This window comes from Gymnoscopelus microlampas (genome assembly GCF_963454915.1).
Source record: "Gymnoscopelus microlampas genome assembly, chromosome: 8".
Taxonomy (NCBI): Eukaryota; Metazoa; Chordata; class Actinopteri; order Myctophiformes; family Myctophidae; genus Gymnoscopelus; species Gymnoscopelus microlampas.
In genome coordinates this window covers 43,210,150-43,221,229 of record NC_139945.1, presented here as the reverse complement: position 1 = coordinate 43,221,229, position 11,080 = coordinate 43,210,150, and positions in this window count along the sequence as shown.

Genomic DNA, 11,080 nt, shown 5'->3' with positions numbered 1-11,080 from the left:
GAAACAGATATAGCCAGCACAAAAGCTAACCTTGGTTATGCCATAGTCATGTTTTTGTATGATGTAGCCAAAGGCAAAGTCTGTCTAAAACAGGGCTTGTCTGTCTGTATGTCTGTCTGTCTGTCTGTGCTATGTATGTACTGCACAACAGGACATGCCTATACCAATGAAACTCACAGAGGAAAGCTGGATCTAATTTGATCTATGCATGTAAAAACAAATTATTTCAGTGAATCTCATAGTTACATCCATAACATCCACAACGAGTTGCCAATGTAAAAACCTTCAGACTACCCTGACATTCCATTCACTCACTTCACTTCAATTAAACTTTGTAATTTAAATGTAAAACACTGGTGCTGTTAATCATAGACACAACTAAACAGTGAGACTGGGTATAGTTGCTTTGTATAGTGTTCTAATGTTATACATTTGTTCTGTGAGAGTGTGAGTGTATATGAGAGAAATACACATTCTGACAGTTGTTTCATATGCTGGCCACAGTCCTATGGTGAGCGACATAATTATGACTTTTGCATTTGTCTGTCCTACAGTATGGTCACAGATTCTCAGTTCTGTGGTCGCTGACAAGGAGCATTATGTACTATATCTGCAAGCCTGTAGAGCCAGCCCCCCTAAGGTCTGGCATGATAGCAACCCTACCGCTGTAGTTAACAGTGCCTCCATTGCTTGTGTTCCTTATTAACCACTTAACCACTTAACCTCAAACATTTTCTAAATTATTTTGAGAATGGCTGATCTACAAGCTCATGACGTATCACACTCTGACACATTGTGAGCTTGTAGATCTTCCATAATGACATGCCCAAAATTGGGAATCCAGGGTTAAAGTGGTTAAACCATGTTTCCTCAGCTATTATACAGTATACCACCCTCACATGACTGTAGTGGCTATTGAGAAGGACAGAGACATCCATTGTGTTCTGATAACGATGATAAAATCACATGTCCAAAGTCCACACCCTAAGATATAATGTAGTAGAAACGATGACTTGATTTTGTTTTCCACAATGCATTTGTATTACAAAGACCATATGCAGACTGAAAAACAGCCATAAGACAAGGACAAAAAAACAACAACAATACAATTCAATGATACAGTGAGAGAAATGATGAGGTCGGGTGAGTCCAGCAGTCCATCAGACAGACACAGACACCCCTACAACTCTACCTATGTCATATTTCCTTTGTTGATTCACCTCCAAGTATAGCTGCATGCGTGTGCCTATGGAGATTCTTTTCCAATATTTATTGGATACAAAGGCGCCCTTATTTGTTTAGGCATTATAATAAATTCAAACAGTGTTGTCATCTTGCCTCATGAAGTATACTTTTTTGGACAGCCGAGAGAGGAAATAAATAGAACATAACATCAGCAGTGTGGGTTCAAGCACAGTGCAAACCTACATCATTAGAGGATAATTTGGCTCCAAATACAGATGCATAGACCACTTAACCACTAAATTGCCAGTGCTTGCTGGAGTTTAGGACTATAATAGAACTACCAAAGAGCCATTTATATTTAGATATATCTGGAGATCAATGCTTCGGCATAGAACCACGTACTTCCAATCACTCGTATACCATGGAAACACTGAAGAACCCCTTGCTTCTATAACTACGGCTACTTTCTTCAAATATCTCTGAAGTAGTACAATTCTCATTCTTCTTAAAATAGGAATATATTATTATATATATATTCTATAAAGCATTATTATTGAAAGAGACATCTAGATTCATGGGATGCACTGGTACAGTAGGTAACTGCTTGCTCAATCACAACAGGTTTGATTCCAGCTGGAGACCTGTGTTGCATATCTTTCCCCCTCTCTGCCCTCTATTTCTAGTCCCTCTTATGTCCCATCTAAATGAAGCAAAAAGAAATATATAGATAAGTATTTTCTTAATTTTTTTTCTTCGCCAAAAGAGCACCAGTCTGCAATTTGTTATTGGTCCCTGTAAAGGCTAAGCTTAACACCAGAAATGGTGTTAAGTATTATTGTATGTCTTTAAATGTCTTGATTAATTGAATACACATGACCACAATGGCAACGAGCCCTTAATAGGGCTTTTTGTGTTATCCTTTTAGCACCATATAATCGTACCACTGAACTAATTGCAAACTGTTAATTAAGTATTCATTCAATCAATCAATGTGGTTTTGTAAGGTCAACTGGTCTGCGACCTCTGTCAGAACACAGGCCCAGAGAGGGCATATTTCCCTGTCAGAGATACACAGGCAGTCAACTCTAGATTCACTTCAAGAACAGTGTTGTACAATAAATCTGATGCTAAACCCCTTAGTCAGGGAAATACACCCCACGTGTATGTTGTATTACATTGCATCAGCCAAGTGGGGGAAAAAGTTTAAACATGCAAAGAGGACCCTGTGTGGCTTAGTGACTCAAGGGGTTGATGTTCTATTGCCAGAGTTGCAGCTTTATGGGCCCATAGACACAATCCTGCTGGAACATATGGTTTTGATATGTTCATGTGCAGGGGCTGAGGCCAGTTAAAGCACCAATACACAGCGATTATTCACTCAACTGTGCTACAGCAATCAGAACCACATGCCATACTAAAATGCCCCGATCCTAGTGTTCAAGCACGTCCTGTCCCAAAGGAATGCTGTTCCCAAGCTTGCAAACAACGACTCCATATTCATTTTAAGTTTTCAAGCTGTTACATGGCCACTCCAAGTACCATTTTATTGTGAAATTGGATTATACTGGCTAATGTGTGAATTGCTGTGGTATGCTTGCTATTGCCTGTCTCCCGAGTGTCTGGTAGACACTGGTAGAGCTTTCCACTCACATAAAAAGTCTCCAACACTTTCAACACCCAACACCTAAAAGACCCCCTAAGCAATGCAGAGCCAGGAGGTCAGGCCACTCTAGTGAAAATTAGCACTAATGGAAATATTGATGTTAATTTGTTTGTTTTGTGCATATTGTGTGTGTGTGCGTGTGTGCGTGCGTGCGTGCGTGCGTGCGTGCGCGTGTGCACGTGTGCGCGTGCGCGCAGGCGCATGAGTGCATGTGTGCGTATGTATATTTGTGGACCCACCCTGTTCATCTTGGCTACAGCAGCAAATCTTTGTTGAGTTTAGTTGTGCCAATATGTTACACAGGATATAAGCTAGTGTGAGACTAGGCATGCTAAGAGACAAACACATCAAACAGGCTCTGTAACCTGCTCTTCCTCAATCAACTAACATGATCCATTCACTAGATATAAGCTAAATGTAATGCTTAGGCTGCACCAATAGGGTTGCTTATTTACCAGTTTTTCAGTTTTTGGTTTGTTCTGAAAAGAATATACCACCATGCTGAAAGTCCAATAAAACTAGGTCTATTTTACTGATGCCTCCAAGCTCATGCCTCATGGCTTTTCCTGGGGTCATCCCTATGTTCCCTCTGCCCTAAGTGTTAAGGGAACATAGGGCTGGGGTAACAACCAGGATATGGCTGTAAAGTTACCCCCTGGTACTGTAGGTGACAGCAGCATATACTCTGGGTCTAGGTGTTGGGTCCACTGATTGTCTTCACCAGTCTTATTATGACCACCATGTCTGTTAAATAGCACATCATTTGTATACTCAAGTGAGCTGTGAACTGTGGAAAGAACGTCCAATCCCCCTGACAGCTGTCAGCTAATCTCCTCCATGGAATTGGGCGACAGACCTGCTGCTTGTTGCTCCACTGACCCCACAGCAGACACCCAGACTGTGGCCCGCAACTGTGCGGCCAACGTTGCACGTTTCTGCTGTTTGGTGGAAAGTGATAGGGTGGGCATGGTCATGACCTCTGACTGGTGCAAGAGCAATATGCATGTCTTTATGTCTCTGTGTGTGAGTGTGTGTGTGTGTGCGTGCGTGCGTGCGTGTGTGCGTGCGTGCGGTTACATTCCAGGTACTGCTCCACTTCTACACTCTTAGCATTCACTTTCAAAGAGCAGGTGACAACCAAGAATACTTTCACTCTGTTGACAACACCATTAGGGAGAGGGGTGGCAGTGCTGACATGAATCATTCATGTCAAGTTTTGTAAAGTGTCGAATGAGGTCATCTTCAATTAAGCCCGATTTATTCTTCGCCATATGGTGGCGTAACATCCTGGAAAAAGCCAATCTACAATACAAGCTCACAACGTATCGCAACGCGTCGTGAGCTTGTTGATATTCTTCGCAAACAACACCATGATGGTGTATAAATTAAGCATTATTCATACTGTAAAGACATTGTTAAACCCAATGTATACTCAGTTGTATGACCATGTCGCTTGTATAAATATTTTCCAGAAGAATCAACAGTCGTACGACGAAGTATGAATTGGCCTTTATTCCCACAGACTTGCTGAAGCTCTAGCTTTAGGGCACAAAGCCATCTCTGGTCCAGCTCCCAATAGTCCAGCCCCTTTTCAAACCCCTTTTTACATTGTCCTCTTGGGCTGGCTGACCCCTCGCTGTTATTACTGCGTTCTGCACAACTCCACCAGTGATAACGCCTAATGCACATCTGTATTCTTCCCGCAGATTAGGCTATGGGGATATTGTGTTAGGGAGCCCTCCCCTATGTGTGGAGACCTAGAAACATTGAATGGGCTGCTGGGAGCAGGGCTAAAGCAATAGGCCAGGCTGTCTGTGGTGTCTCCCCAGGGTGACACTGAGAGAACGGGTGTGTGGAACCCATCAGGGCTCCAACTGCTGATGCGCTCCGACAATGTTATGGGAGATCCATTCTGCCATAAGTGGTACATAGGACACACAGGGTATTTCACATGGGGGAGCTCTTATTCTATCCTCAGTTGACTCAATTAGGGATGACTATTTGGAATGTGGGTGTGTGGCCGGATTTCCTGGTTTCAGGCACACAACTCTTCTTAACTCTCCCTGTCTTACTTCTTTTTTTTTAATTATTCCTCCCACTTCAGCCTTAGTATTATTTGTTCACATCTCTCCAGAGTGTTTGAATTAACCCAGTGGCCTCTGAAACACTGCAGGCCTTTGGCTAAAACCCCAGGGCAGACCTTGTGGTATTCCGGTCTACTGTGCTGAGGCCAAACACATGTCCTCCTAGCACGTGTGTGTGTGTGTGTGTGTGTGTGTGTGTGTGTGTGTGTGTGTGTGTGTGTGTGTGTGTGTGTGTGTGTGTGTGTGTGTGTGTGTGTGTGTGTGTGTGTGTGTGTGTGTGTGTGTGTGTGTGTGTGTGTGTGTGTGTGTGTGTGTGTGTGTGTGCGTGCGTGCGTGCGTGCGTGCGTGCGTGCGTGCGTGCGTGCGTGCGTGCGTGCGTGCGTGCGTGCGTGCGTGCGTGCGTGCGTGTGTGTGTTGGAGGTGTAATGCCTGCGTGGGAAACACTTGCATTCCACACCCTCTTGTTGACCTCCCTGAACTTTCCCTGTGCCGAGTGCCGACTCCTCAGAGCCACCTTGGCAGTGGGAAGAGGATGTCCCCCAAGCTCCCATGTAGAGGGACGCACTGTCTCAGTAAAAAAATAGCCTGATCGCAGATTTGAGCCATGTGAATTTGGTTAGCTTGTGATTTGGTCCTGATCTAACAATAGTTGAATATTCCACTCTGAGAGTGCACAAATGTAGCCATATGGACCCCTCTCATAGTTACAAATGGATGATTTAACACTAAGGATTTGACTGTGTATGGAGATGGTAGATCCGCTATGTGATTAATATTGATTGACTTGTTAAATTCCTCTCATACACAAAATTGTTCACTTAATATGATACACAAAATGAACACATTAGTAAACCCTCTTTTCAAAAACATAGTCCCCTGCTAAGACATACATGCATGAGGTGCTCTAACATGCAACAATGATCAGCTCTCTACAAAGCTTAGGGTCAGCAATGGAATGTAACCCTCTCCATGGCTGTTTGACCACAGTCAGACTACTACTAGACCTCACACCTAGGACTCACCTAACCCCTGCTCATTATGCTTTGGTGGGATGGCTCAGGTAGAGGACAGAGTACAGCTACTTGCAACGGGCCTGCTTTTCAAGACACTCAAGGGACCAGTGCCCATGTACCTGTCAAACTACTTCAAAAGAGTGAGAAACGGCCACAGGCACAACATTGGGATGAATTCATTCTATACTATTATGCCACCAAAATGTGGAATGCCCTACCTCCAGCCATCAAAGTGTTGTTTTCCTTTCACCGCAACAAGTTACAAATTAAGACAGACAATAGTTATGAAGAGTAGGGCAGGGCCACTTCAAATCAATATCAAGATTATTTAAATGTTTTGCCTCGATTACGATTAATAAATGATTATTAAAAAAAACTGTGAAAATAGCAGATCTACAAGCTTTTTGAATGCCACCATTGTACAACAAAGCTCTGTATAATCCATGGCTTAATCAGACAAGTCGATTTAGTCAATTATAAAAAGTCTATAACAAATGTTCTTGTTGATATATAAGAAATCATAAAACACTATCACCAAAAAAAAAACGCATCTCGATTAATCGATCAACCTACATTAGTAAGATGAAGTCGGTTAGAGGTTCTAAAGCTCAGTTTCGGTATATTTGTTTATAATTTTCATTATTTTGTATTAATTGCCCAGCCCTTATGAAGAATATTAACATATCTGCATGTAGCAGCGGTGAGCTAATTACAATCTAGTGGCCAGATGTGGGTAGGTAGCTTCATTCATCAGAGGTGAAAGTATCCTATGGAGAATATGTGATTACTGCTGACATGTCATTAATCCCAAACTCAAGAAATATGAGTTTTATCCGGACCTTTACTGATCTATCCAGTATGTACAAGTCCAATATTTGTTGTATCTCTAACACACACTAAAACCCTCAGTATTAATTTAACACTGAATTGGACCCCTGCAGGGCCATTTTGGGTCAATTGAATAAACACACAATCTCTGTACAACCATTTTATTCTTTTGCTTGTTGAAACAACCTTAATCTTGTTTCAAATGATCTCTGTGAAAGTGCACCTTTAATAGCCTGTGGCGTGTGGCAGATGCACTTCTATTCTTCTTTAGGGGCCCTCCTCATATTCAAATGAGAGCAGCTGGGAAGTGCTGTGGAGTAAGAATGAGTATAAGGAGGGAGACAGGATGCATGGGGGGAGCATTTGTTTGGGTACTGCATAATCTGCCACACTTCTTTACAGAGAAACCCACAGGAAAATCCTGAGTGTTAATTTAACTCCGAAAGTGTTAAAAAGGAACATGTTCAACTCCGTCTTTATTTTCTGTGCACTGAGGCTTACAATCTTTGATCCACACGGGGGTTTGAGGCCTTTAGGCTTTGAGGGCAGGGGGAGCGTGGAGCTGAAGAAAGGGAGTGTGGTTGGGGGGAAGAGACAGCCGTTATCTGCCCACCTGCCACGATGCTGCAGTAGGGGCCATGGCAAGGGAGTGCATCTGTGTCACAACAAATGCCAAAATATATATATTTTAAAGCGAACACTTGTAACTCAAATCTTTGCTTCTGGGGGGTCCCTGGAACAAAACATTTTGAGATGGGGGTCCGCGACCAAATACATATCTAAAAGTGTTTTCTAAGTCCTAACAGTATGTTGCTATATCAGTGGTGCTCCAACTTTTCCATGTCAAGGACCCCCAAAATGATGTATTTGGCTGCAGACCCCATCTCATGAGCTAGTATATCTGCTATTTTTGATAGCCAAAGACATCTTAAAATGACACAGATGCGTTCCTGCACAGTCTTAATGGATTAAGGTTTGTGTTATGTCCTTTATTACCCTCCATGTGGATGCTGCCCACACTCAATTGATTTGATTTAGACCGTATGAAATACAAATACCAGTAGGCTGTACATTTTTTTGTGGGTTCTTGCTCTGTTTGTTGTTGCGATAATCTATTTGGCTCCTGGCAGTGGCTCAGAATGTTGAGTGGCTGTCTGGCAACTGGAGGGTTCCAGGTTTGACCCCTGGTTCTTCCTGGCTTTGTGTCAAAGTGTCCTTAGGAAGACACTGAACCCGATGAACAGGTTTGCATGGTTGCCTCTACTGTCGGTGTGTGAATGGCTGAATGTAACAGACATTGTAAAGCTCTTTGGATAAAAGCGCTACAGAAATGCAGACCATTTATAGAGATCAGTGCTCCTCCAGTTGGTCTGCATCCAATCAATGATTGGAGGTGCAAGATTTCAATTAAACAATGAAAAAACTGAAGTAACTGTTTTTGGAGTCAACCAAAGAACACATTTTTTGTATAGGATCTCGTCTCTGGTCAGTAAGAATACTTTGAGGACTCTAACAGGAGCACTCATCCAAGGTTACTTCGACTATACATGCACCTCATGGTACCATAGCACACAAAGGCCTTAAAAACAAGGCTCCAGACATCCCAAAACAAACTGGTAAGGCTACTTCTTGGCCTTACATCTACGACTCATCTAACCTCTGCTCATTTTGCTAGGGTCGGGTGGCTCAGGGTTGAGGACAGAGTACAGCAACTTGCAATGGGCCTGGTCTACAAGACACACTACACCGATAAGTCACCCATGTACCTGTCAAAGTACTTAAAAAACGTAAATGAAGTCCACAATCATAACACCAGAGGTAGCTCCACTGATCACGTTCAACCCAGATTTGGCACAAACAAGGGGTTGAATTTGTTCTCCTGCTATCCCACAAAAATGTGGAATGCCCTACCAAAAGCCATGAATGGGTGTAAAACCCATACTCTCCTTCAAAACCGCTCTAATTGAGTACCTACAGGTGGCTGCAATTCGAAACTGGCCCCTGTAAAAGTCAAATCCTAGCCCCCCCCCCCAAACTGTTTACTGTACATATTTTCGTTTTTCTGTTTTCTAACTGTTTTTATGATGTTTTGCAAAGTAGTGTATATCTGAGTACAAAGGACCCCAATGGAAACAAGCCATAGGCTTTCTTGGGTTTTAAATCCTCTTAGCTGACCGTATTGAACTGCACTTTCCTCTGCTTTTTTTTTGCAAACCGCCAATAAAGTATTCAATCAATCAAATCAATCAAGGAAGAACAATTATAAGTCACTGCTCAGCTTCAATCGGTAATGTTGAAAAAGCACAACCCAAGTCAGAAACCTAACCTTGGTGTAGTCATGAACAGTCTATTATCACCATAAAAATATATAAAGGATTAAAGGACTTAGGTCTCAGCAGGATTTGGACTAATGTCCATGCATTTATCTTCAGTAGACTTGACAACTGTAAGTGTAAGGTTAACTGTATAACCAAAATATTGTCAGCTGATTGATTCAGAACACTGCAACTCGAGACCTTACTAATACCAAGAAAGTGAACCATATCACTCCAGTTTTCAGATCATTACACTGGCTTCCTGACTGTCAAAGAATGTATTTCAAAATACTACTGTTGTATTATAAAGAACTCGTTCCCAAACCCTTTAGCTCAAGACCCAAAAGAGAACTTAGACATTTGGCCGGGACCTAAACTAGTGACAACAGCAGATCTACAAGCTCACAACGCGGCGTGGAGCGACGTGTTGTGAGCTTGTAGATCTGCTATTCTCACTGATTCTTAAACATTTTTCTTTCTTTCTTTCTTTATTATTTAATTATGATTTTTCAATTTTATTTATGAAATACTTTTGAACAATTTTGGAATTGTGTTTAACTGATGAAACGTTATGATTTTTTTATGTAATCTTTTTAAAATCTTTTGAAATAATATACATATTTGTAGGAAATGAAAAAATATATATTTACTCCCGACCCATAAAAATTGGTCCGCGACCCAAACATGGGTCCTGACCCACTGTTTGGGAAACACTGTTATACAGCACTGAATGGTTTAGGGCCAAAACATTTTTTTTATCTTGTGATACCTCTTGAACCATCCAGACCTCTGAGTCAGAACTAAATGTAGAGAAGCAGACCTTTCTTTTGGTTGCTGCCTTTTACTGAGTTATTTTTATATTCTATATTTTCTGCGCCATCATTTATTCTTTCTTATCTTATTTTTAATTGTATTCAAATCTCCATTTATAAGGGGTCATTTGCAGTGTTTTAATGCTCTGTGTCTTAATGATTAATGCTTTGTGTACTTTGAATAGCCTTGTTGTTTAAATGTGCTATACAAATACACTTGGCTTACTTTGCTTTTGCAGTTTCACGGGCGGCAGTGGCTCAGTTGGTAGAGTGTCCGTCTGGGAATAGGTAGCTGGTTCGATTCCCGGCTCCTCTGTCAAAGTGTACTTAAGCCCTATAAACTGCTCCCAATGAGCAGGTCGGTGCCTTCTGCCTTCTGCCTTGCATGGTTTCCTCTGCCATCTATGGGAGAATATAATGCACATTACCACTTACGTTAAAGGTGCAATATAAATGCACTATTTACCAAATAGTATACCGTAATACCTTAATAGTAATATTCTGGCAGTATTGTTTAACAAACCTTTATTATTTTTTGCAAACAAATATGACATTATTTTTTTGCATGTGCAAAATATAAATCTTTCAGAGTGTGTGGCTTTGGTTCACACACTATGCAACTGCATACATGATTTGAACATGCATAGTACATCATTATCAATTTCTTGTTTATGTCCATATTGACTGGCTATAGGCCCACTGGTTTTGTAGAAATTTGTAGCAATTGTAGAAATATTAGGCCTTAATTGTTGAATGATCAAGCATGTTCTAATCATGTATACTTTACATTACTTAAGACCATTTTCCTTATTTATTTATTTTTTACATTTTGGGGAAAAAACAGCAACTTTAATATCAAGGTGCCCACTTTTCCTTGGTGCCCACTCCTCCTGTTACCGTTTTTGGGGATGCAATGTATTAGCTTCTATCAGCCACTGTCTGATGCAAGATCACCACTTTGTGGTAGGATGGAGAATGACCACTGTTAATGGGTTTACTATCTTACATTCAACAGCCCTCGTGCCCTGAGTACATTGGTCTGCTTTTTTTCTTAGTTCTGGGTAGTAATAGACGATATCATGGGTTTCGTTTCTTTCAACACCGTAAAATGTTATCTTATTCAATGATTAGACAGAATCTAAGCAGAGTAAACACTGATTTGGCTTTAAGGTAGGCAGGT